The sequence below is a fragment of the Lepus europaeus genome, chromosome 4 (genome assembly GCF_033115175.1).
Source record: "Lepus europaeus isolate LE1 chromosome 4, mLepTim1.pri, whole genome shotgun sequence".
Classification (NCBI taxonomy): Eukaryota; Metazoa; Chordata; class Mammalia; order Lagomorpha; family Leporidae; genus Lepus; species Lepus europaeus.
The window spans coordinates 80170528-80195079 of record NC_084830.1 but is presented as its reverse complement, the minus strand read 5'-3'; the positions used below and the strand labels follow the sequence as shown (position 1 = coordinate 80195079).

The 24552-nt window shown below is 42.7% G+C and overlaps 1 pseudogene; it reads right to left on the bottom strand.

Moving 5' to 3' along the window:
* Window positions 1-1040: 1040 nt before the first annotated feature.
* Window positions 1041-19142, bottom strand: LOC133757717 (peptidyl-prolyl cis-trans isomerase H-like; annotated as a pseudogene).
* Between the last annotated feature and the right edge of the window lie 5410 nt (window positions 19143-24552).

The window sequence follows — 24552 nt, the reverse complement described above, 5'->3', positions numbered from 1 at the left end:
AATGTGCATGGGAAAGCTGTAGGAGATGGCTCAAGTGTTTGGGTCTCTTCCACCAAATGTGGGACGTCAGGATAGAGTTCCAGTCTTCTGACTTTGGCCTGTCCGAGGTCTGACTGTTGCAGTCGTGTGGGGAGTGAATCAGCTGAGGGAAGCTCTCTCTGTCTCACTCTCTTTGATCTCTCCATCTCTCTCCATCATGCAGCCTTTCAAATTATTAAATATTAAAAAATAAAAAGCAAATAAATAATAATAATAATAATAATGATAATTGATGGAGTTTCTCAGTCTGTTTCCTGTTCCTATTACAAAAAGCCTGAGGCAGAATCAGCCCTTAAGCCATTCGGATCTGGCTAAAAAGCCCATGAGAGCATTTCAGGCATGGAAAACCAAGACACTGTGGCAAAACATGACCTACATGAAAGATCTCTGTGAGTGAGATCCTGGTGGAAAGAAAGGGCATCAAAGAAGGAGGTGCCTTTCTCTGAAGGGAGGAAAGAACTTCCACTTTGACTATGGCCTTGTCTAAATAAGGTTGGAGTCTGTGAACTCAAAAGGCTTCCATAGCCTTGGCAGCTCATGGCAAGAGCCTTGGTGATCACTGACGCCATAAACAAGAGCGTCAATTGTTAAATCAACAACAGGAGTTACTGTGCACTTGCTCCCCATGTAGGATCTCTGTCCTTAATGTGTTGTACTATGAGAATTAACGGTAAGACTAGTCTTCAAACAGTACTTTATATTTTGTGTGTCTATGTAGGTACAAACTGTTGAAATCTTTACTTAGTGTACAGTTGATCTTCTGTATATAAAGATAATTGAAAATTAATCTTAATGGAGGATGGGATGGGAGAGGGAATAGGAGGTGGGGTGATTTGGGGGTGGGAGGGCGGGTATGGGGGGAAAATCCACTATAACCCAAAAGTTGTATATATGAAATTTATATTTATTAAATAAAAGTTTTCTATAAAAAAAAAACCTTAAAAAAAAAAAAAGCCTGAGGCAGGGTAACTTATAAATAGGAATTTTGGGGAAGTCCAAGAGCATGGTATTGGCATCTGCCCAGGGCCTTTGTGCTGCATAACACAATGGAGGACATCACACGATGAGAAAGAGCAAGTGTGATAACTTGAATTTCTTTCTTTTTTTTTTTTTTTTTACAAGAAAACACACATAAACTTTATTTACAGTTGAAAACTTGAACACAGACTGTCTTGGGTCCTGAATCTGTGATACTTCCCAGGTCTTTCGATCAAAGAGGGCAGCAGCAGGCAAGGAAGCAAATCCAGAATGAAGCATACCACCTGGAGCCAGGGGAGGTCTGACTCAGTCTTGGTCTGGGCTACATCTCCCCACACTGTGAGATCACAACAGGCAGCTTGGGTTTATTGTTGGGGCCTGTGGGAACATTGTCAATCTTTCTCATCACCAGAACACCATCAGTGGTTTTTCCAAATACTACGTGCTTCCCCTCCAGCCAATCACACTTCAAGCAGGTGATAAAGAACTGACAGCTGTTTGTACTGGGACCACTGTTTGCCACGGAAAGCAGACTTGGAACTGAGTGCCTTACAATTTTCATCTGCAAATGGCCCCAGGTAAATACTGGCAAAGCCAGTACCATCTCCATTAACAAGTCTCCACCCTGAATCATGAAATCCTTTATGACCCTGTGGAAGATGCTCCCTTTGTATTCAAAAGGAACCTCATCTTTTCTAAACTCTCCAGTGCAGAACTGCCTAAAGTTCTCATCCGTCTTGGGCACAGCATCTGCAAAGAGCTCGATCTTCATGAGACCAACTTCCTGGTTCCCAATATTGACATCAAAGAACACCACAGAGTTGACAGGGCTTGGATTTGCCACTGCATGGCCCTGACCCAGAAGCAAAAGTTGGGGATTTCTCTTCTTATAAACCAGTATCACAAAGTCCTTATCCTCATGACCTCATCTGAACATCATTACTTCCCAAAGGCCCCACCCCCAAATGTCATTAACATACAAATTTGCGGAATAAATTTCCAACACATGAATTTCTGGTGCACACAATCAAAGCATATCGTGGGCCAAATATAAAAATCAGGTGTATTAGTCCAGAATCTCCACCTACAAATGCAGACATGGAGGAATCACTTCTTAATTTTGTAGTTCAATTTGATTACTATTTCAAAGCATCATTTCATGAGGCTGGCAGAAACTTTTTGTCTTTGTCCTCTCATGATTGTTTGGAGCCAAGTTATTGAAAGGAAGCTCATTTATCCTCAATGGTATTTGTCTCCTCAATCCCTTGGGATGACCATGACCCGTTTGGCCATTTTGAGTTAGTTCACACTGGTTTCTCTAGAGACCTCTTTGTTCCTATTCCTTTGAATCCGGGTTTCTCTCCTCCACTTCTCTATTCTTGAGTTTGTAGGACCCATTCTGCTCCTTGATCCTGCAACCAGGCCTTGAAGAACTCCGTATGCGGCTGTTGCAACTCCATATCTGTTGACACACCACACAGTGCTTCCTCTGGTCTCACTGTCTCCCTGGAAGCAAAGCAGTGAGACCCATGCACTCATACGGAGTTGTGCTGCGTCGAGCTCAGAGGTGCAGCCTTTTCCTCTTGTGCTCTCCTATGCCTCTCCTCTTAGGCTCTACAAACTCCTCTCAATCTTAGGGACTCTTGTTGCAGAGGGTATGGGAAGATATGAAAGAGGAAGCTGTATTCCTACAGATGATATTTTCCAATTATTTTCATTAGTTTCTTTTTATTTTTTTTAATAAAAGATAGCTTTATTAATTTATTTATTTGAAAGGCAGAGTGACAGAGGGAGCAACAGGGATCGTCCATCTGCTGTTTCACTCCTCAAACGGCTGCAACAGCCAGGACTGGGTCAGGACAAAGCTACAAGCCTGAAACTCCAGCCTGGCCTCCCACATATGTGGCAAGCACCCACGTACCTGGATTATTTTCTGCTGCCTTCCAAGGTACATTAGCAGGAAGCTGGATCAGAAGTAGATCAGCAGGGACTCAAACCTGCACTCAAATATGGATGCTGGCATGGTAAACAGCAGCTTAACATTGACTCTCTTCTTGTTATCTTTAGGCTTCTGATTTTAAAACTCAAAGGCCAGAATAAGAATCTCTCCTCCTATTTTTTCTGTTTTCTCTAGTTGAATTCCTTTCCTGAGTATAAGCAGAAGAGTCTAGCAACTGCTTAAATAAGAAAAGGGATCAAGATGAGCTGGTGCTGTGGTGCAGTGGGTTAACGCCCTGGTTGGAAGCACCAGCATCATATGGGCACCAGTTCGAGACCTGGCTGCTCCACTTCCGATCCAGCTCTTTGCTATGGCCTGGGAAAGCAGTGCAAGATGGCCCAAGTCCTTGGACCCCTGCACCTGCGTAGGAGACTCAGAAGAAGCTCTTGGCTCTGTCTTCAGATCAGCACAGCTCCAGCCATTGCAGCCAACTGGGGAGTGAACCATCAGATTGAAGACCTCTTTCTCTCTCTGTTTCTCCTCTCTGTGTAACTCCTTCAAATAAATAAATAAATCTTAAAAAAAAAAAAAAAGAAAAAGGGATCAAGAAGCAAAAGGGAAATGTCGAGAAAAGACAGGTGAGGATTTGGATCAAGACTGGTAAATACTGCAAAGTCAGTTTTGTATTTCATACTCACAAGTAAAATTTTGGTTCCTGAGTGAAGTATTTGAGTAACTAAAGAAGAACTTAAGTTTTTTTTTGTATTCTTGATGAGTGTGGTAAAGTACAATTATGTGCTGTTGTACAGAACATCCCCTCACACCTTTCCCTATAGAGGAATATCCCTCCTTGCCTCTTCCTAGTTTTTGCGGTTTGCTGGTAATCCTTGGCATCCTATGGCTTGCAGATAGGGCAAGTCAGTCTGTCTCTGTCTTCACATGACACTCTCCTCTTGCGTGTTTGTGTCTCTATGTACCTCCTGAGTCCCATCTGGGACCCATGATTCACAACAACTTTGTAATGGGCACAATGATTTCATTAAAAAGTGAGGAAACTGAATGTTTACTTAAGGCTACACAATAATTGGGTAAGTTGGCAGAGTTTGAAGACTAATAATGTGAGTGAAAAGTGCAGGCCGGCCCTGCGGCTAACTTGGCTAATCCTCCGCCTGTGGCACCAGCACCCCTGGTTCTAGTCCTGGTTGGGGTGCCAGTTCTATCCCGGTTGCCCCTCTTCCAGGCCAGCTCTCTGCTGTGGCCCAGGAAGGCAGTGGAGGATGGCCCAAGTGCTTGGGCCCTGCACCCACATGGGAGACCAGGAGGAAGCACCTGGCTCCTGGCTTCGGATCAGCACAACGCACCGGTCGTAGCGGCCATCTGGGGGGTGAACCAACGGAAGGAAGACCTTTCTCTCTGTCTCTCTCTCTCTCTCACTAACTCTGCTTATCAAAAAATTAAATAAATAAAAAATAAAAAAAGAAAAGTGCAGGCATTCTCATTATAAATATTTTTCTCTGCCTTTAGTATGATACTTCAAAACGTTTGCAGATTATGGAATTAAAAGATAAATTTATTTTGATGCAAAAAATGTTTTTAAATCCACAAAGTCTTTTAAGGACTCCTTGTAAAATTCTGGAAGGTCTCATGGTTTGATTCAATGAAGTATTTTGTTATGATTTTTCACTTTATTTCATGATTTTAACCACCCCCCCGCATCTAAAAAATAAAGTTGTTTGATATATTCTTTTTATATTTATATTTTATTTTACTTGAAAGGCAAGGTTATAGAGAGAAAGGGAAAGACAGAAAGAAAGAGAAATCATTTATCTGCTTGTTCACTCTCCAAAAGGCCTCAACAACCAAGGCTGGTCCAAGCCAAAGCCAGGAACCAGGAACTCTATCAGGGTCTCCCACATGGGTAGCAGTACCCAAGAACTTATGACATCTTTTGCCATTTTCCCAGGTGCATCAGCAGAGAGCTGGATTGGAAGTAGAACCAGTATTCTAATATGGGATGCTAGTAATGCAGGTGGTGACATAACCCACTGTGCCATGATGCCAGCCCCTTCGTTATATATTCTCGAAGGAGATTCAAAATGTATTGTACATTCAGCCTTCAGTATCTGTGAGTTCCACATCTGAGGGAGGATTCAGACAACTGAAAATAGAAAAACACAACTGTGCATGCAGAGAACATATGCAGATTTTTTCTCTTGTCCTTATTCCCTAAACAACTACTTACAAAGCATTAAACTTTTTATTGGGTACTATATGTGATCTAGAGATGATTTAAAGTATTTGGGAGGATGTGCTTAAGTCACAAGCAGCTAGTACATCATTTTTATCTAAGGGACTTGTATATCCTCAAATTTTGGTATTTGAGGGTTGGTGAGGACCTGGAACCAATCCTGTATATACTGAGATGATTATATTAGATTTTTTGGGCTGCTGTAACAAGTAGCACAATCTCAAAGGCTTAAAACAATAGAAATGTATTATAGTTTTAATGAGCCCAAAATCAAGGAGCCACCAAGGCCATATTGCCTTTGAAGCTCACGGGGAATATCCCTCCTTGCGTCTTCCTGGCTTTTAGTGGTTGGCTGGTAATCCTTGCATCTCGTGGCTTGCAAATACAGCAAGTCAGTGTGCCTCCATCTGCACACTGCACTCACCCCTCTTGTGTATCTGTGCCTCTGTGTCATTTCTCTTCTCGGAAGGACTCTGGCCATACTATGTTAAGGGCACAACTTACTCCAGTCTGACCTAATGTTTAATTATACCTACAGTAATCTTAATTCCAAATAAGGTCACCTGCTGAGGTTGGGGGGGGGGGTTAGGACTTATATATATATCTTTTTTTGGGGGGGAGGGAGACACAATTCAACCAATAACAGATATGTTCTAAATACTTTAATGTTGAATGACATAGCTTAAACATCAATCATCACTATTTTATATGCAGTGAGCTAATACCCAGTGATTAACATCCCATAAAACAAGAAGTATAAGTAGCTCAAATTTCTTATTATCATTAGCCATATACTTAAGCATTTAATCATTTTCAAATGTAAGTGTACAAGCAGTATATAAATAAAACTCAGAATATATAAAAAGAGAGGTTCATATTAAATACTATTTTAAAAAAATTTTATGTGAAAATTAGAGCATCAGAAAGAGAGATAATCTCTTTTCTGGTTTGCTGGTTCACTCCCCAGATGGTCACAGCATTTAGGACTGGGCCAAAAGCAGGGCCAGGAACTCCTTCTGGTTCTTCTATATGGGCGGCAGGGACTCTCATGCTTCTAAGGAACATCAAAGAGCATTACCAGGGAGATGAACTGGAAGTAGAGTGGCCAGGACTTGAACTGGCACAATGATATAGGATGCAGGCATCCCAAGCAGTGGCTTAACCTGCTGTGCAACAATGCCCTGCCCCAAAATACTGTAGATACAACATATTTCTAAATTCTAAATCATAAAAATCTAAAACATATTTCTAAAATCTCTTTAAGAGATTCACAAAGTGTTTTTGATTGTAGTTTCTTACTGAACCTTCAAAACAAGTTTATTATTTTTTGTCCATTAAAAAATAAGAAATTGGAATTGAGAGTGTTAAATACATCTTTAACACATAACTTCTGAAATGGCAGGAGGTGGGATGTGGAATGTGGAATCAGATTTTCTTAGAAAAATTGAGGCATCTTGGCACATTTTAATATTTATGACAATGACAATGATAACTATAACTCATTTTATCTTTCCAAGAACCCTAAGAGACAGGTACAAAACCAGTGCACATAGATGGTAAGGATTTAGCCCAGGACATGGTAATGCCAGCGCACCAATTAACGTGGTCCAATTCCAAAGCCAACCTCTTCATCACTTATGCATGGACTCCATCACCTGTGACAGCCACCTAGACAGTCTTTGTTCTGGAGTCCTTGTCACTGGAATCCTTGTTATGCCATTCCTGACCAATGTGAGAGTGTTTATAGTCCTAAGCCTGTGGCATCTGATCCTTTCCCTCTTTAAAGAATGTCATGCCTGCAGCTGCTGAATTACCTTGGCCACAGAGAGAGGTGAGCACTTTGGTTTGGAGCTGGAGAGGAAGGAAGCTTCCTTATCTCCACACCCACTTTGCTAAGCTGGAGTTGGTGGTAACCCACTTCTCACTGGCCATGTTACAGTGATCCTGGGACACAGCCATGTTGTCTAATATACCATTCATTATTGGGGTGTGGGGAGGACAGAGTAAGTGTAAGGGAACTTCTCTGTCACAGTGCTCTTAAGGTTACTTGAGGGAGATTTAGCATTTCTTCTCAAGTCTATGACTCCAGGGTTCTTGCCACCCTTCTCCGCCCTTGACACCACTGCTGAATTTCTGCTCCCATGTTCCTTTCTTGTGTTTTCGTTATCTACACTTGTCCTCTTCACCACTCATATAGATGCCATGTACTCATCAATACTCACTTAGTAAACTCTACTGACCTCCTGAAACTCTTATGTCACTTAGCACATAAATTTTATTATTTTGAATAAAAAGTGTCTAAAACTTGTTCAGAGAACTGGTCCTAACCCCTAATCCACAAATGTGAAAATCTGTGTTCTAATTCTTGTTCTATTACTCTATCACTTACTGTTTGCATTTGAGTGCAAATTTCTTCCTTCACAAATGGATTAAATATTATATGCCTCACAGGGCTGAGACAATGCTCATATAAGAATGTGAGAAAAATTCCTAAAAAAACTAAATCACAGCTCTCATTTCTTTACTGAGATGCCTGCCCAGTCTGTCTGTTACTTCTTTGCATTAAACTTTGCTAGCACACTTACTGCAAAAAAAAAAAAAAAAAAAAAAAAAACCCATAAAATTTAAAAAAATTAAAAAATCACTATCCAACTGAGACAATAACAGGGCTTCAGGGCCACATTTCATCTTCAGAACTGGACAACAAATTCTTTCGAGGCTAAGGATCTTCTCACGTCTTGTTCACATCTCCCCCAAAGTCCCTCAAAATGTGCAAGGACTATGGGTGGCATTCAGTATTTGTTGGTTAATATGAGACATATTATTTTAACTAAAATACAGGTCTTCCCAATCACTTTCAGGAATTCAGAAATACTATGCACTCAATTTTACTATTCAAGATTTCATGAATATATTCAACTATTTTAAAAATTCAGTTTTTTTTTAAACATTTATTTATTTATTTGAAAGTCAGAGTTACACAGAGAAAGGAGAGGTAGAGAGAGAGAGAGAGAGAGAGAGAGGTCTTCCATCCCCTGGTTTATTCCCCAAATGGCCGCAACAGCCGGAGCTGTGCAATCCGAAGCCAGGAGCCAGGAGCTTCTTCCCGGTCCCCCATGTGGGTGCAGGGGCCTAAGGACTTGGGCCATCTTCTACTGCTTTCCCAGACCATAGCAGAGAGCTGGATAGGAAGTGGAGCAGCCAGTTCTCAAATTGGTGCTCATATGGGGATGCCAGCCTTCAGGCCAAGGCATTAACCCATGGTGCCACAGCGCCAGTCCCAGGGTTTTTTTTTTTTTTAAGATTTATCTATTTACTTGAAGGGCAGAGTTACAGGGAGAGAGATTTTATATTACGCCTTCAAATGGCTACAACAGCCAGGGTTGACCCAGGCCAAAGCAAGGAGCCTGGAACTCCATCTGGGTTTCCCACGTGGGTAGCAGGGGCCCAAGTACTTGGGCCATCTTCCACTGTTTTCCCTGGTGCCATAGCAGGGAGCTGAATCAGAATTGTGGCACTAAGACTAGAACCAGACCCAAATGGGATTCTGAGTCACAGGCAGTAGCTCAAACTGCAATGTCAGCTCCACTTTCTAAGGTTTTTCTGAATGATATTTACAAGCCTGGTGGTTTTGTACTTGCTCACTATCTAATTCTAATTTCATTGTTTTTGTCACACATATCAGGAATGTCAAAATTTTCCATTAGAAGTTTTCAATAAGGGGCCTGGAAGATGGCCCAATACTTGGGCCTCTATGCTCACAGGGGAGAACTGGAAGAAGCTCCTGGCTCCTGGCTTCGGATTGGCCCAGCTCAGGCCTTTGCAGACATCTGAGGAATGAACCAGAGGATGGAAGATCTTTAACTCTCTGTCTCTCCCCCTCTCTAACTCTGCCTTTCAAATAAATTTAAAAAAAATCATTTACAATTAAAAAATTGTTTTGATAAACAAAACTCGAATTCTTCATTTCCTCCTTAAAATATTTTTAAATATTTGAGGGGCCGGTGCTGTGGTGTAGTGGGTAAAGCTGCCGTCTGCAGTGCCGGCATCACATATGGGTGCCAGTTCAAGACCCGGTTGCTCCACTTCCAATGCAGCTCTCTGCTATGGCCTGGGAAAGCAGTATAAGATGACCCAAATGCTTGGGCCCTGAACCCATGTGGAAATCAGGAAGAAGCTCCTGGCTCCTTGCTTCAGAGCAGCCCAGCTACGGCCATTGCAGCTGCTTGGGGAGTGAACCAGCAGATGGAGGATCTCTCTCTCTGCCTCTACCTCTCTGTAACTCTGCCTTTGAAATAAATAAATAAATCTTAAATATTTAATTTGATGCACATGGAAATACTGGAAAAGCACAAATCTAACATGTAGTTAGTCTTTGGGCTTATGTTTTTAGTGTTGACAAAAATGGTGTAATTTCAAAATATTTAAATCTGATTTTATCATAGGTTAGGTTAAAACCAACTCATTTCTAATCAGCTACAAATGACATTTTAAAAAATCTACATGTCACTTCCTAATACATTTAATTCAATCAGAATCACAAAAAGGAACTCTTAGTTATCATTTAGATCAGTAACTGTGATTGGCACTTTAAGTACAATTGATTCTCATTACTTACAGATTCTGTATTGGCAAATATGTCTGCTCATTGAAACTTATTTGTAATTTTCAAGTCGACATTCAGCATGGCAAAAAAACAAACTGTATTGCTGGAGGAGGTACATGTTCCCAGCTGAAGTTGAACAAAGTGATGCTATACTTTCTTATTTTAGCTATCACACCATTAACAAGTTGCCTTTTTTTGGTCTATTTATTGCCTATTTTTCATATCTTTTTGTTCGACAATTCCATTGTTTAAAACAGCTCCCAAGCACAACGCTGAAATCTTGTACACATTAGAAGAGGCTGTAGTATGTCTTACAGTATGCTAGGTAAGCATTAGTTAAAGCACTGTTAAGCATAAGTTCAATGCTAATGAATCAATTTATATTAAGTAAGGTGTCCTTAAACAGAAAAACAAATAGAGAAGATTACCTAATTGGTCCACTGGTGAAAATATTGTGACTAGAGACTTATAGAAATCTAACTATATTTCACCCCTGGGAGCAGAGGTTCCGTAACTGCTAATTCAGTGTTCAAAGTGATTCTGGAGAACTTAACTACTATAACAAGAATTAACTATAGATTCCTTTGTTTTTAATAAGCTAATTCTTCCCTAATTTTTTTTCATTATGAAATGTTGCAAATAGATAAATAGAAAGAGTATAATGTATCTCCAGGGAACTGTCACCCAGCCAACAATGTCCAATTCATAGCCAGTCTTGTTTCTTCTTTAACTCCCTCCGTATCCATCATTTTTCATCACCTGGAAATTGAAAAAAATCCCATACATCATATAATTTCAGACTTATATCATATAGATTGAATTCTTATTACTATAAGAAAATACAGATTAGGAAATCTGGAAATGATAGTTATAAGGAAAAATATTTACCTAAATTAATACTGAATTAACACATTGTTTTATTCCTCAGTCTTTTTATGTATAAAGTAACCTAAAATGTAGAATTCATATTGATTAGATCTTTCCTTTTCATTTAACATTAACATATGTTTCTATATCTTTAGATATCTGACACTGTGGACAATGAGGAATCCCCCTCCCCTGGCTTAACAGCAAGCTTCCTTAGCTGCCTAACACAGTAACAGCCTGTAATAGTCATCTGTCTGCCTGTTGCATAGTGACTGGCTATGCCATAATAGTCTTCTTTGCTAAAAATTCTGCTGAGCTCTTTGTAAGCTCCTGATAAAACTGGATAGAACTGGGTACAGTCAAAATTGTGATTGGAACCTGAAGAGATGAACCTAGCCTAACCAAAGAGTCACCTTATGGCTCATTACAATATAAATGATATACCTTTAATGACACTTCAGAAGACATCTGAATATACAATGCACATAAAAATATGATTTGATGATGCACATGCTCACAGGACTTTCCACAGCCCTTTTTTCTGCACCCATCATGTTCTGTAAATTAATTTTGTCCAGCCATGCCCCATTTACCCTAACTCCATAAATCCCCAAACCTTTTTTGAATGGGAAGATGCATTTGGGTTTTGTTGGTTTTATTTCCCTCATCTCCTTGCAAACTTATAAAAAAGCTTTTTTCTCCGAAGATGCAGCTGGTGTTTTTCTAGCAGCAGTGTGCATGGGTCGGGAGCAGGGGGTGTTGCTTGGCAATATATTCTTCAAAAATATTATAAAATATAATCCTTTTATATTCTCCTTAAGTCATATGATTTATCTCTTCACAATATCTGTCCTATGTATTTAAGAGAGGGATGACTGCCTATTTAAAATTAGGTCTTTTGAGACAATCATAGATTCATACTGCAAGAAACAATACATAAGATACAGTGCAGTATGCACTTTTCCCAGTTTCCCATTGCAGAACAATTTTAGAACAAGGATATGGACATTGATTCAATCAAATGTTAAACTTGGGACTAGTGTTCTGGCACAGTGGGTTAAGCTGCCACCTGTGATGTCTGCATCACATGTGGGTGCTGGTTTGAGTCCTGGCTGCTCCATTTCTGATCAGGCTACCTGCTAATGTGCCTGGGAAAGCAGAAGATGGCTCAAGTGTTTGGGCCCATGTGATAGACCCAGATGGAGTTTCTGCATCCTAGCTTCAGTCTAGCCACTTGGGGAGTGAACCAGAGAAGGGAAGATCTCTCTTTGTGTGTGTGTGTGTGTGTGTAATTCTGCCTTTCAAATGAATAAAATAGATGATAAACTTTCCATCACCATAAGGACATTTAAGTTGCCCCCTGCCCTTTCTGAAAAACATCCAGGTTCTTTTTTCAATGTTTTTTTTATTTTCATCTCTTTGACAGGCAAAATGCTACAGAGAAAAAGAGAACATGAGGGAACTTAAAGGGTGGGGCACTTCAAAAAACCACAAAAGCCAACCTGACCTCCCAAAGGCCGAAGCTAGAATAATTTACACTACAGAATAAAAGACAACACAGGATTTTAACCCAAAGAATAAAGGAATTATCCATGACTCCATACTGATAAAAACATGGAGAAGAAGCAACAGAACATTTTTATGTGTGAACTCCAAATAATACATGTAGGTATTATTACATAAAAATTACAGGTGCCCATTGTTCTGGATGAAGCTCCAGCACTGAGCCCCCCAATCAGGCTGAAGATCAAAACTGTCACTCATACCAAGTTCTCCATCACCAAGCTGAAAAGAAATTGTTTATCCTTCCTTCTGGGAGATCAGGATTAGAGAAAGAACCAAATTTCTCAAGCAGGCCAGTTTCGATTGACATAAAAAAGCTCCTGCTGCCTTAATCTTTACACAAAAAGGTAACTTGAAAAAATGCAATGTTAACCAGTTATTTTCCCATCGTTTTGTTTTTTACGTGTGTGGGGGAGGGGGGGGCGCGGTTGTGTTACCAGACAAATAATCAGCAGCTGCATGCTGCTTGATAGCCAATTCACCACAGATGAGTATTGGTAAGAGGAAAGAATCTATTTCAAGAAGCCTGCATCTTGGGGAAAGAGAGATCTCTAGATCCAAAATGTGCTCTTTCACCCAACAAGCCAGCCAGAGAGATTATTAAAGGGACAGGGATAGTTTCAGGGTAAACTTATAAAAAAAGCAATGAGTCTATTCAACTGACAGTTATGAAGATGTTCAGGTTTTGATCTGATGAGGGACCAACCAGATCATCTGGGGATATCAGGGGAGTCCCCATGGTGGATACCTCTTGACAATGGAGCTCAGCATCAATTGGGTGGAGGGTCCTTTGTTAGCTGGATCAAAGTCTGCCATCCCAAATCGTCTCCCCTGAGTAGATTCCTGAAATTCTTATGCAAATGTTACTATTCAACAGACTAGGTACAGACTAATTCTTAATATCAGTAGCTGTTTTTTTTTAATATAAAAATAAGAAAAGATAAAGGAAAGGAAGATGCCTTTATTACTGTTGGATCCTGAATACTGCTTTTTTTTTTATAAAGTTTTTTAAAATTTTTATTTATTGACAGGTAGAGTTACAGATAGTGAGAGATAGAGACAAAGGTCTTCCTTCTGTTGGTTCACTCCCCAAATGGCCGCAATGGCCAGAGCTTCGCCGATCCAAAGCCAGGAGCCAGGTGCTTCCTCCTGGTCTCCCACTGCCTTCCTGGGCCACAGCAGAGAGCTGGACTGGAAGAGGAGGACCCGGGACTAGAATCCGGCATCCATATGGGATGCCAGTACCACAGGTGGAGGATTAACCTAGTATGACATGGTGCTGAAGTAGGCAGGCATACAGGTTGGAGTTGATCGGATTTGTGAACTGGAAGACCACGCCCCTGCGTGACCTCATGCTCCTACCTGATGCCTTTGCCACGCCCTTGTGTGGCCTCATTCCCCTACCTGGCCATACCGGGGTGCCCACCAGCCAATCAGGTTAATTGACCACTCCCCTTTGGAGTGGGTTAAAAGCCTGGGGCACAGTGTGCCCAGCCTGCTTTTTTTCCCTGGTGTCTTGCTAGGAAGGGGCTTGCTGTAGCCCCACGCCTCCAGGGCGCATGGCCTTCGGGCCATGTGCTCTAGGCTTCCTGGCCTAGATGCTCTTCCACGTGGCTGGTTTCTGGTGCTCGGTATGAACCCCTAATTACCCCTCTCTCTTAAATAAAGCTCTCACTCTCCTATGCACCTTTCTTACTAAATAAAAGCTTAAAACGTACCATGCTGCCTTGTTTATCTGTGCCAGTATTTAGAATTCTTCTCTAAATATTAGGCAAGAACCCTCTTGGGCTTATTAATATCAGGGATTTAGTAATGAGCCCGTGGTGAAATCGTAAGGCACCCCAAATTCTGGTAGTACATGTGGCACCCCGGCTAGCATTTCTATAGAACTTTAAGAGGCCACGTTTTAGTGTGAATTTTAGGGGGTCTTGTCCGGTATCAGTGCCAGCCCCGAATACTGCTATCTTAGAGGCATACTGTTATCTTACAGTTGAACCATCATTTTAGTAGTCAGCCACACCCAAAAAGCTTAGTCCCGCCTACCGTCAGCCCACCCATAACCAAAAACAGCTCTGACTATATAAACCCCTAGTCTGTATGAGAACAGTGCTTCTATCCCTGCCTGCACTGGCTCCCTCTCAGGTTTGTCTCTGACTAAATCTGTTCTGGCTGTTGAATTTGTGGTCTGTCTTTTCATTGTCTTGTTTTTCTATCCTAACAAGTGGTATCATAACCTGAGAGGGTTTGAGAGACCCGTCCTCTTGCCACTTTGGTCCCTTGGAGCCTCATATAGTTTGTAGGCAGTCAGTGGGGAGGCCTCCCTCCACCTGGTAGGCAGCTTAAACCAACCTGCCCTATGCCAGGAGCTCTGGTACTTTCCAGGTGATGACTGATTGTTTCTCCCTCCTCTTGATTTTTCTTTCCTCTCTGCAGAAAACTAGGGTTAGGGATCATGAGATGACTGTGACTGTCCTGCTCTCACATGAACTCCAGCCAGAAACCTCCTGCCAGATCTCTCTGCCATGTGCCACAGCGACTTCGTTTCCAACTTCTGGACTGGTAAGAAGTCACCTTCCGTCTCCACAAAGCACTTGGGGCAGCCAGAATCAGCCGTTACCTCTACTTTTTCTCTTTCAGAGGATGTGATTTGTGGGAATTTATCCCATGTTCTGGACTAGTGGCGGCGCCTGTTCCAACTGTTGGGATCCTCTCTTCCCTCCTGTGAGAGGATTCTGGTTGTGGTTAACTCCTCCCTGGGGGATGCCCCAGAGCGAGCTGATTCCCCAACCTCGGCCTTATCATTGCCTGTTCCACGGTTCTGAAATTTCTCACCTTCCTCTGGACCTCCCCATGGCCTGGCCTGTCTCCTAAAAAATCTGTCGGCCTTTGGCCTAAAAGGGCAGGTAAAATCCAAATAATTCATCTTCTGTACTGCATCTTGGCCTCAATATAAATTGGATAGATTCTCAGTAGCTAGAATTTGGTACTTGTGATTTCCAAATTCTTTGCAACCTTAACAACTTAATACAAAGAGCAAACGGTCAGAGGTCCGTTGTGTTCATGCCATTTTCTTTCCTCCTCTGAGGTTGCCCCTCCCTCTGTGGCTCTTGTTCCTCATTTCAAGTTCTCCTCATGGAGGAAAAAGGCCTGAAACCCTCTATCAAACCCTCTGCCCCACCATTCCCTTCGTCCTTGCACCTCTTTATGATCCTTATTGTCCCCTGGGCCCCTCCAACCCCCACCTCTTGACCCTTCCCCCAGTGTACCAACCGACTCCCCACCTGATCCCCTTTCTTCTCCTCCTGATTCCTCACCTGATCCCCTTCCCTCTCCTCCTTTTATCCACTCTTGAAGCCTACAGCTCCCTCCGGTTCTCCCTTTGAGGGAGGTGGCTGGAATGAAAGGTCCAGTCAGGGTCCATGTCCCTTTCTCCTTATCAGACCTTAGTCAAATTGAGGCGCACTTGGGCTCATTCTTAGAGAACTCCACCAAATATCATAAAGAATTTCTTTGCCTGACATGATTCTACAGTTTAACTTGGCAGGATCTCTATCTCATTCTCTCCTCTACTTTAACACCAGACAAATGGGAGCTTGCTGCTGGACAACAGGCAGACGAGTCACAACGCCAAGCCCCACATAATAACCCAGAGGCCAGTCACACTGTCCCTAGGGCTGCCCCATCCCAGACTGGACCTAGCAAGCAACCCAGAAGCCCAGGGCTATGGGCCCAAGATCATGATTTCCTGCTTGTTGTGGCTATGATAAAAATGGCCATAAGCAGGTCAACTGTGACAAGCTTTGTGAAATCACCCATGGACTCAAAGAAAATCCACTCTCTTTATGTTCCACTTTACAGAGGCAGTGGTAAAATACACCAATATGGACTCCCATTCCAGGACAGTCATTTTTACATCTCCAGTTTATATCCTGGTAGGCCTGGGACAGCCGACACAAAGTCCAAAAGCTGAAAGATGGTCTAAAAGGACCTCATCAATGGGGCTCTTCACATCTTTAACAACAGGGATGAAAACTAAGGATTCAAAAGGAGAAAAACAAAATTAAAGTTATCAGATGCTTGGCTCTCTAATCCACCAAATTCCCAACTTCAAGCCAAGGCCTAGCCCTCTGGAAGCCTGTTTTTGATTCAGCAATACTGGGCATGGGACCAAGGCCTGGTCTAACCCAAGGCCTCCCACTAAACCATGTCCCAACTGTGGATAATGGGGACGTTGGAAGATGGACTGCCCCCAGGAGGGATGCCCTCCTAATCTGGTACAGCCTACTGTTCCCCCAGCTCTGGCACAGGGCATTGCATCTTCGTTAAACTTAACAGAATGAGGAGGCCTGGGTTCAACAGCTCCCATTACAAATGAGTCCACAGACCCAAGGGTGATAAGGACAGTGTCTGGCAAGTGGATCTTTTTCTTGGTGGATACTGGGGCTAGCTTACCTGTTTTGAATGAATAGTGCGGCTCACTTCTTCCTTCCTCTGTCTCTGTTGTTGGCATGGAGGGCTTTACTGAAAACTGAACAAAACTCCTTTATATTGTTCCTTTGGAGATATTTCCCTTCTACACTACTTTCTTGTTCTCCCCAATTGCCCCCACCCACCTTTTGGGTAGAGACCCTCACCAGTCAGGAGCATGTCTCCATTCCCACCAGGTACAAAACCCGTATGTTTGTTCCCCATATCAAGACCCTCCTCTCCCTACCTCTCTATCCCAGGCCTCTTCTCTGCCTTCCATTTTTCCTTTGATCAACCCTATAGTATGGGATATATCCCATCCCATAACTGCCACCCACCATACTCCTGTTCACATGTCCCTAAAGGACTCCACAAAAGCTATTATTGTTCCTCAATATCTTTTAAGTCTGGAAGGCCACAGAGGCTTAAAGCTGATCATAGACCACCTCCTTCAGGCTCACATGCTTGTCCTTACCCACTCACCTCACAACACACCCATACTTCACACCAAAAAATTGGTTGGCTCCTTCTGCCTAGTACAAGACCTCAGATGCACTAACTTTTCTGTTCATCCAACCTATCTAGTCATTCTTAACCCCATACCCTCCTCTCAAATAATCACCATAACTTTTTTTCTGTATTTTGAACCTAAAGGATGCCTTTTTCACAATTCCTCTCAAGCACTCTTTGTCTTCAACTTGTCTGACCCCAATTCCTGCTTTCCTGACAACTTACCTGGACTGCCCTACCCCAAGGTTTCTGATACAGTACCCATTACTCTGGACAGGCCATCCAAGAAGTCTTGGCTTCTATCAACCTTTCATTCATCACTTTTCTTCAATATGTTGATGACCTTCTACTCTGCAGCCCCTCCCAAGAAACCTGTCTTCGATATGCCATGAGCCTTTAAAATTTTCCAGCTGATAAAGGCTAAAGGGTATCTCAGAAAAAGGCTCAACTCTATATCTGTTATTTTTCTAGGACTTCTCATGACACAGAAATTTGCACAACTCCTCCGGCCTGAAAACAGGTAATACCCTCCTTTTCTTTCCTACACACAAAGCAGGACCTCCTCTCTTTCTTGGTACTTGTGGGCTATTTTCACATGTGGGTACCAATTTCTCTGTTATTGCTAAACTTCTCTACATCCTACCAAAGGTGACATAGACAATCCTTTACAAGAGACTTCCCGTCATTTCTCTTCAACCTGGCTCCTGTCTAATCAGATTTAGAGATCTTTCACTTTCAACAAGTGGCCTCCAAGAAGAACTCATGGTGGTTTGTAGATAATAAACTATTATTTCCCTCTTCTAAGTTACCTTTCTAAGAAACTTCCCCACTCAATATCATTCAAACCTAAACTCTCTTCTTCATTTTCTAAAATCAAACATACACCTGATTCCCACTATAAGGGAGACTCTGTGTACTATATCTCAGAAATGTAGAATTTGTAATGCTGTTAATCCCAGCTCCATTATCAGACCACCCACATTCACTATTCACCAGGCCCACAGATTGCTCCTGGGAGAGGACTGGAAGATTGACTTCACCCATATGCAATCAGTTAAACGGCTATGTTACCTTCTGGTTATGGTGGACATCTTCTCGGGTTGGGTGCAGGCTTTTCCCATTACCAACAAAAGAGTCACCACTGTTTCTACTGTACTATTAAGAGATATTATTTCCAGGTTTGGACTCCCCGCATCCAATCAGATAATGGACTGATAATTTACCTCCTAAATTACTCAACTAGTATCAACCTCTCTCTATGTCTCATAGCATTTCCATATTCCCTATCATCTCCTCTCTTCAGGAAAAGTAGAATGGATGAATGAAATTTTAAAACAAGTGCTGACAAAACTCTCTGTCCAAGTCCACCTAGACTGGATAAAACTCCATCTTTTAACCTTATTATGAATTAGATCTCAGGGCCAGCATTGTGGCATCGCAGGTAAAGCCACCACCTGCAGCGCTGACAAGCCATGTAAGTGTCAGTTCAAGGCCCAGCTAGCTGCTCTACTTCTGATCCAGCTCTCTGCTAATGTGCCTGGGAAAGCAGCAGAAAATGGCCCAAGTCCAAGGGGCCCTCACCCATGTGGGAGACCTGGAAGATTCTTCTGACCCTGGCTTCAGCCTGGGCCAGCCTTGGCCTTTGTGGCCATTTGGGGGGTAAACCAGCATATGGAAGATCAATCTCTCTCTCTCTCTCTCTCTTTCTCTTTGTGTAACTCTAACTTTAAAATAAATAAATAGGCCGGCGCCGTGGCTTAACAGGCTAATCCTCCACCTTGCGGCGCCGGCACACCGGGTTCTAGTCCCGGTTGGAGTGCCGGATTCTATCCCGGTTGCCCCTCTTCCAGGCCAGCTCTCTGCTATGGCCCGGGAAGGCAGTGGAGGATGGCCCAAATCCTTGGGCCCTGCACCCGCATGGGAGACCAGGAGAAGCACCTGGCTCCTGGCTTCGGATCAGCGTGATGCGCCGGCCGCAGCGGCCATTGGAGGGTGAACCAACGGCAAAAAGGAAGACCTTTCTCTCTGTCTCTCTCTCTCACTATCCACTCTGCCTGTCAAAATAAATAAATATTTTTTTTTAAAAAAAGAATTAGATCTCTTCCCCAGAAATCATTAATGCTCAATCCATTTAAAATTTTCTAAGGGGAGATACCTTCTCACACCAGACTTTCCTCTCCTCCATAAGTTTGAAGCCATTTCTTTTCCTTTTACTTTCCCTTTTCTCAATGAAATATGCTCTTATTTGTGGACCTATCCAGACATACATCTACCCAAGCAATACCCTCTACCTTCTAGACTATATTTCCACCTTTTAACCCAGTGACTAGGTCTATCTGAAACAAAATGAGGCTGCCTTAAAGCCAAAATAGAATGGGCCCTATCAAGTGATATTGAATATCCCTATCATTGCTATCCTCAAAGGACACCCTCCCTGGGTACATTTCATGTCATTAAAATTAGTAACGTCTTCCCTACACACCTCTGCTCCCACAGGGCCAAAAACTCTCAGGTTGACATGGGTACCTACACTACAGAAAGAACTGCCTCCTTATGCCCCTGACAATTTCTGAATCTCTAAATTCCTCCAAGTAATTCTCTAAGAATTACAGTCACACCACCATCTCAGGAGTTGGCCCTACCCAAAGTTTGAGAGCACCTATGCCTGACAAGTCTGAAAAGCTCCCACGAACCAGTTCAGCCCCAGCTAACACCCACCCATCCATAACCAAAAGCAGCCCTGACTATATAAACTCCTGGTCTGTATTAGTCCCAGTAATGGGTCCCTCTCAGGTTTGTCTCTGAATAAACCTGCTCTAGCTGTTGAGTTCATGGTCTGTGTCCTCTTTGTCTTGTTCTTTTACTCTAACAATTAGTTACAGTGATGGTGGTTTCTGCTTTCTTTGGCCCTTCTCTATCTGTAGAACTAACCTCCTTTGCTCAGCCTTTTGGAATACTTATTCTATTTTATGGAATGATATGAGGCTCTAGAAAAAATTAAAAATAAAGCTAATTAATTAAATTGTGTTTTTGTCCTCTCACAGTACTCTCCAACCCAGGAGGTGGAGTTTTAATTCCCTTATCCTTTGAGTGTTGGCTGGATTTAATGACCCAGTTCCCAAGACTAGATATGGAAAGAGGAAACCACTAATTTTGGGGAAAAAAAAAAAAAAAGATTTATTTGGAGAGTTGAAAGGTAGAGGGGAGGAAGGAGGGTGGGCTGGTGGGGTGGCGGGAGCCAGGGAAAGATTTTCTATCCACTGGTTTATTCCCCAAATGTCTGCAACAGCCAGGGGTGGGGCAGGCTGAAGCCAGGAGCTAGGACTCTATCAAGTTCTCCCACATAGTGGCAGGAACCCAAGTACTTGGGTCATCACCTGCCGATTTCTGAGCACATTAGCTGGAATTTGGATTGGAAATGCTCAGAGGCCAGGGCTCAGATAAGGCCCTCCAATATGGGATGTGGGCATTCCAAGTGTTGGGTTGGCCTTCTGTGCCACAATGCCCACCCCAGAAAATATTAATTTTGCAGGGAGAAATCTGGTAGGTGCTACCTTAACCAAATGATCAACATCACCAATGACAAGTCACATTAATGTCATGTATGATGCCTGATATGTTGAAAGGTTCCTCATCTTGTAGCACTGTCCCCTAAAATCCATAACTCCAATTTTTAAATATTTATTTATTTATTTGAAAGACAGTTACATAGAGGGAGAGATAGAGGGAGAGAACGAGCTATCATCTATCTGCTGGTTCACTCCGCAAGTGGCTGGGACTGTGCCAGGCTGAAGCTAGGAGCCAGGAGGTTCATTCAGGTCTTGCATGTGGGTGCAGGGTCCCAAGCACTTGGCTTATCTTCTGCTGCTTTCCCAGGTTCATTAGCAGGGAGCTGGATTGAAAGTGGAGCGGCCAGGTCTCAAACCGGCAAATATACGGGATGCTGGCATTGCAGGCAAGAGGCTTAGCTTGCTACATCACAATGCCGACACCCATAACCCCGGTTAGTGGTGTAAAAAGGCTAATATAAGGGCCATTCAGGACAGAATACAAGTGACAGAGGCCCAGGAGATACAAGCCCAATAAGTGTCAAGGAATCTAGGGACAGGTACCAAAGTGACCAAATTCTAGTCAGGATCCATGCATTCCATGAGGGTTACACACTTAAATTGGCGTGGCCTGAAAAGGTGCTCTCAGGTTTGGGTTTGGAATTTCTTACTGGTTCAAGACTAGAATATGATTGGCTACACTATCAGAGTTAGGGAGGATATTGTATCTGGAAACAGATGTTTGAAAAGAAGGCTACTGATATATTTTAAGGAGGACATTTCTGGGACTAGATAAAGAAAGTACAGAGAAAGAACAAAGGACTGCTTAAGGTTGCTCCAGAAGGCTAAGAGAAAACAGATCCTCTGTGCACATCATCCAAGTTCAAAATGACCTGGTAGATAAGATTAAGCTGTGTCTAGACATTCCTCAAGTCTCAGGAGATGTTTCTCTTGAATGCCCTGCAGGATTTTTAGGGCACTTCTTTCACACTGGTTATGAGAAAATACCAAATTCCAAACAAGGACCACTCTACCAAATGCCCCAAGAAAGAATTCATAACCAAATTGAATAGCTAATGCAAGCATCAAGTGGTTTTTCTGTTGTTGTTTTCTTTTTTAAAGATTTATATATTTTATTTGGAAGGCAGAGTTACAGAGAGAGGGAGAGAGGGATACAGAGATCTTCCATCCACTGGTTCACTCCCCAAATGGCCATAACATCCAGAGGTTGGCCAGACCAAAGCCAGGAGCCAGGAGCTTCTTCCAGGTCTCCACGTGGGTGCAGGGGCCCAAGGACTTGGGCCATCTTCTACTGCTTTTGTAGGTGCATTAGCAGGCAGTTGGATCAGAAGTGGAGCAGCCAGGACTCAAACTGGAACCTATAAGGGTTACTGGCACAGCAGGAAAAAGCTTTACCCACTAAGCCACAATACCAGCCATCAAGCATCAAGTGTTTTACTGAGAAAGTTAAAGTACACACTGAAGAGTGGGAGATCCCTGAGGGCAGTGGCCCCTTCTCTTAACTGAGTTTAACATTATATGGTTGTTTAATGAAGAAAAGATGCATGCTAAGAAAGGGGAGGAATGTTCATGGCTTTTCGGTGAAGGTGGAGATTTCCCAGAATCCAGCTATACCGCTCCTATTTGTTCTTCATTTGCTCTGGTATTTCCTGTTATGGTGGCTAGTAGGCACATCATTTAGCATACTGATATCACAATGAGCATATAATGAGCTGAAGGCCAATTTAGGTCAGCCTTGGCCTCTAAACTGGCGAACCTGGTCCAGGCAGGAGGTCTGCTTTGTCTCCAGGACAAGAGGAACCACATCCATACTCTGTTGGCTTTAAGGTAACAGGAATTACCCCCACATGACTCACTTGCTCCCTGTCTCTCTGTCCTACAGGGACTCTCTATGCTATCTTTGTAACATTTCAGTAAGTCTACAATTATTTCCAAATAAAACAGCTGTTGAGGTGGGCATGTGGTGTAGCAATTGTCACTGGGCACTTCTGCATCCCCCACTGGAATGCCTGGTTCAAGTCCCAGCTACTAGGCTTTTGATTTTAGCTTCCTGCTAAGGCTATCCAATGGAAGCACTGGGTGATGGCTCAATACTTGAATCTCTGACAGGTGAGAGACCTGAACTGAGATCTGGGCTCCTGGTGTTGGCCTGGACCAGCTCTGGCTGTTGGGGGCATTTCTGAGTGCATTTGTTGTGGGCATTCCAATCAGCAGATGGAGGATGTCTCTGTGCCTTTCAATTAAGATGAAAATAAATACAAATTTAAACAATATGTTTTCTTATTTTATTTGAAAGTGGAGGAGCCAGTACTCAAAGCAGGCACACTGATAAGAGAGGTAGGCATCCCCAGTAGCAACTTAATCAGTGGGCCAAAAACCAGCTCCTTTTTTTTTTTTTTAAATGTAGATTTTTGGTCTTAATCCTATAATTTCTGATACACTAAATACGGGCTGGGTCCCAAGAATCTGTGCTTTGGGTGACTTAGCCTCAGGGAGACCTTAACACAACTTGATGCTTTCTGTCACTTTTTTTCTTGCCATTCTAAACTTCCCTGTAGTAAACACAAGGATGTGTGAAAAGGCCATTGGCTTTTTTTGTTTCAGGGAAGATCTATTTATTTAGGCTTTTATTCAGTGTTCTCACCCATCAATAGTTTTACCTGAAGCATGACATTCAAGATTCCTCCTTTTAAATACACATCAATGAATTCTCAAGTGGAATTTTCCATGCTTGGTTCACTTACTTTGTTATTTAAAGTTAACAAAAAGCCTTAGAAGTTTTGGCTTTGGTACTGGTGAAATCTGATGCTAAGATTAAATGTTGCTAAGTAACAAACTGAGTCTGGTCAAATGCTATGCAGTTTATTGCTAAATAGTTACCTATCACCATCCATTCTTCCACCCTTTAGTGAACACCCTAATTTTTGGCTGAGCCCATGGCCACCTAGAATATATTTTTCATCTTTCCTTCACCTAAGCATCTTCAGAAAGCTATGTTTTAGTTAGCAGGAGGTAGGCAGAAGTGAGAAATGGAACTTCTACAGAAATGTCCTTAAAGGAAACAAATGTGCCTTCTGCTGATGGGAATGTGGGTATGACAGCTGGAATTTGAGCAGTCAGTGTGGCCAACAGCCGCCCATGTCATCATGAGGAGGGGGAGGGGAGCGGGGAGGGGAGGAGCAGCAGGCTAGAAGTCTGGACATTTGACACCACACAGCCCAAGCCCTGGACTGCCTATCTCCAAGTTGCTTTTGTATGAGAGAAACAGACTTCTAATTTCAGTTCCTGTTATTTTGGACTTGTTACTACTTGTAGCCAAACCCAACATGAACTGACACAAGTGGTCACACAGAGGTTAGAGCTGTGCAGAATGGAAGCACAGGGCATCAATGCACCCAGGCTGGCAGGGGAGTAAATGAGGGCTTAAATGCAGTCTTCTCTCCAGCTGTGCTCACCAAGAAGCCGACATAACAAGTGGCCCTGCAGGAGAGTGTAATTTTGTCTGGTGTCTGGATTCTGCACGAAAGGTTTCCAAAATACCATCTGCATACTCCTGGAGGCAGATAGAGACGGCTTTAGGTAGTTCCCAGGTTAACTTCAAAGATTTTAATATAATTAAGTGGGTTTATATATAAGGGTAGTTGGCACTTTACTCTGTAAGTTCATACCTCATTGCTAAGAAAAAAGGAGTTTGTCGAGGGACAGAAAACACACGATCATCAGGCAGTATTGCAGGGTGGGCTTGAGTGCAGCTTTGGCACCAAAC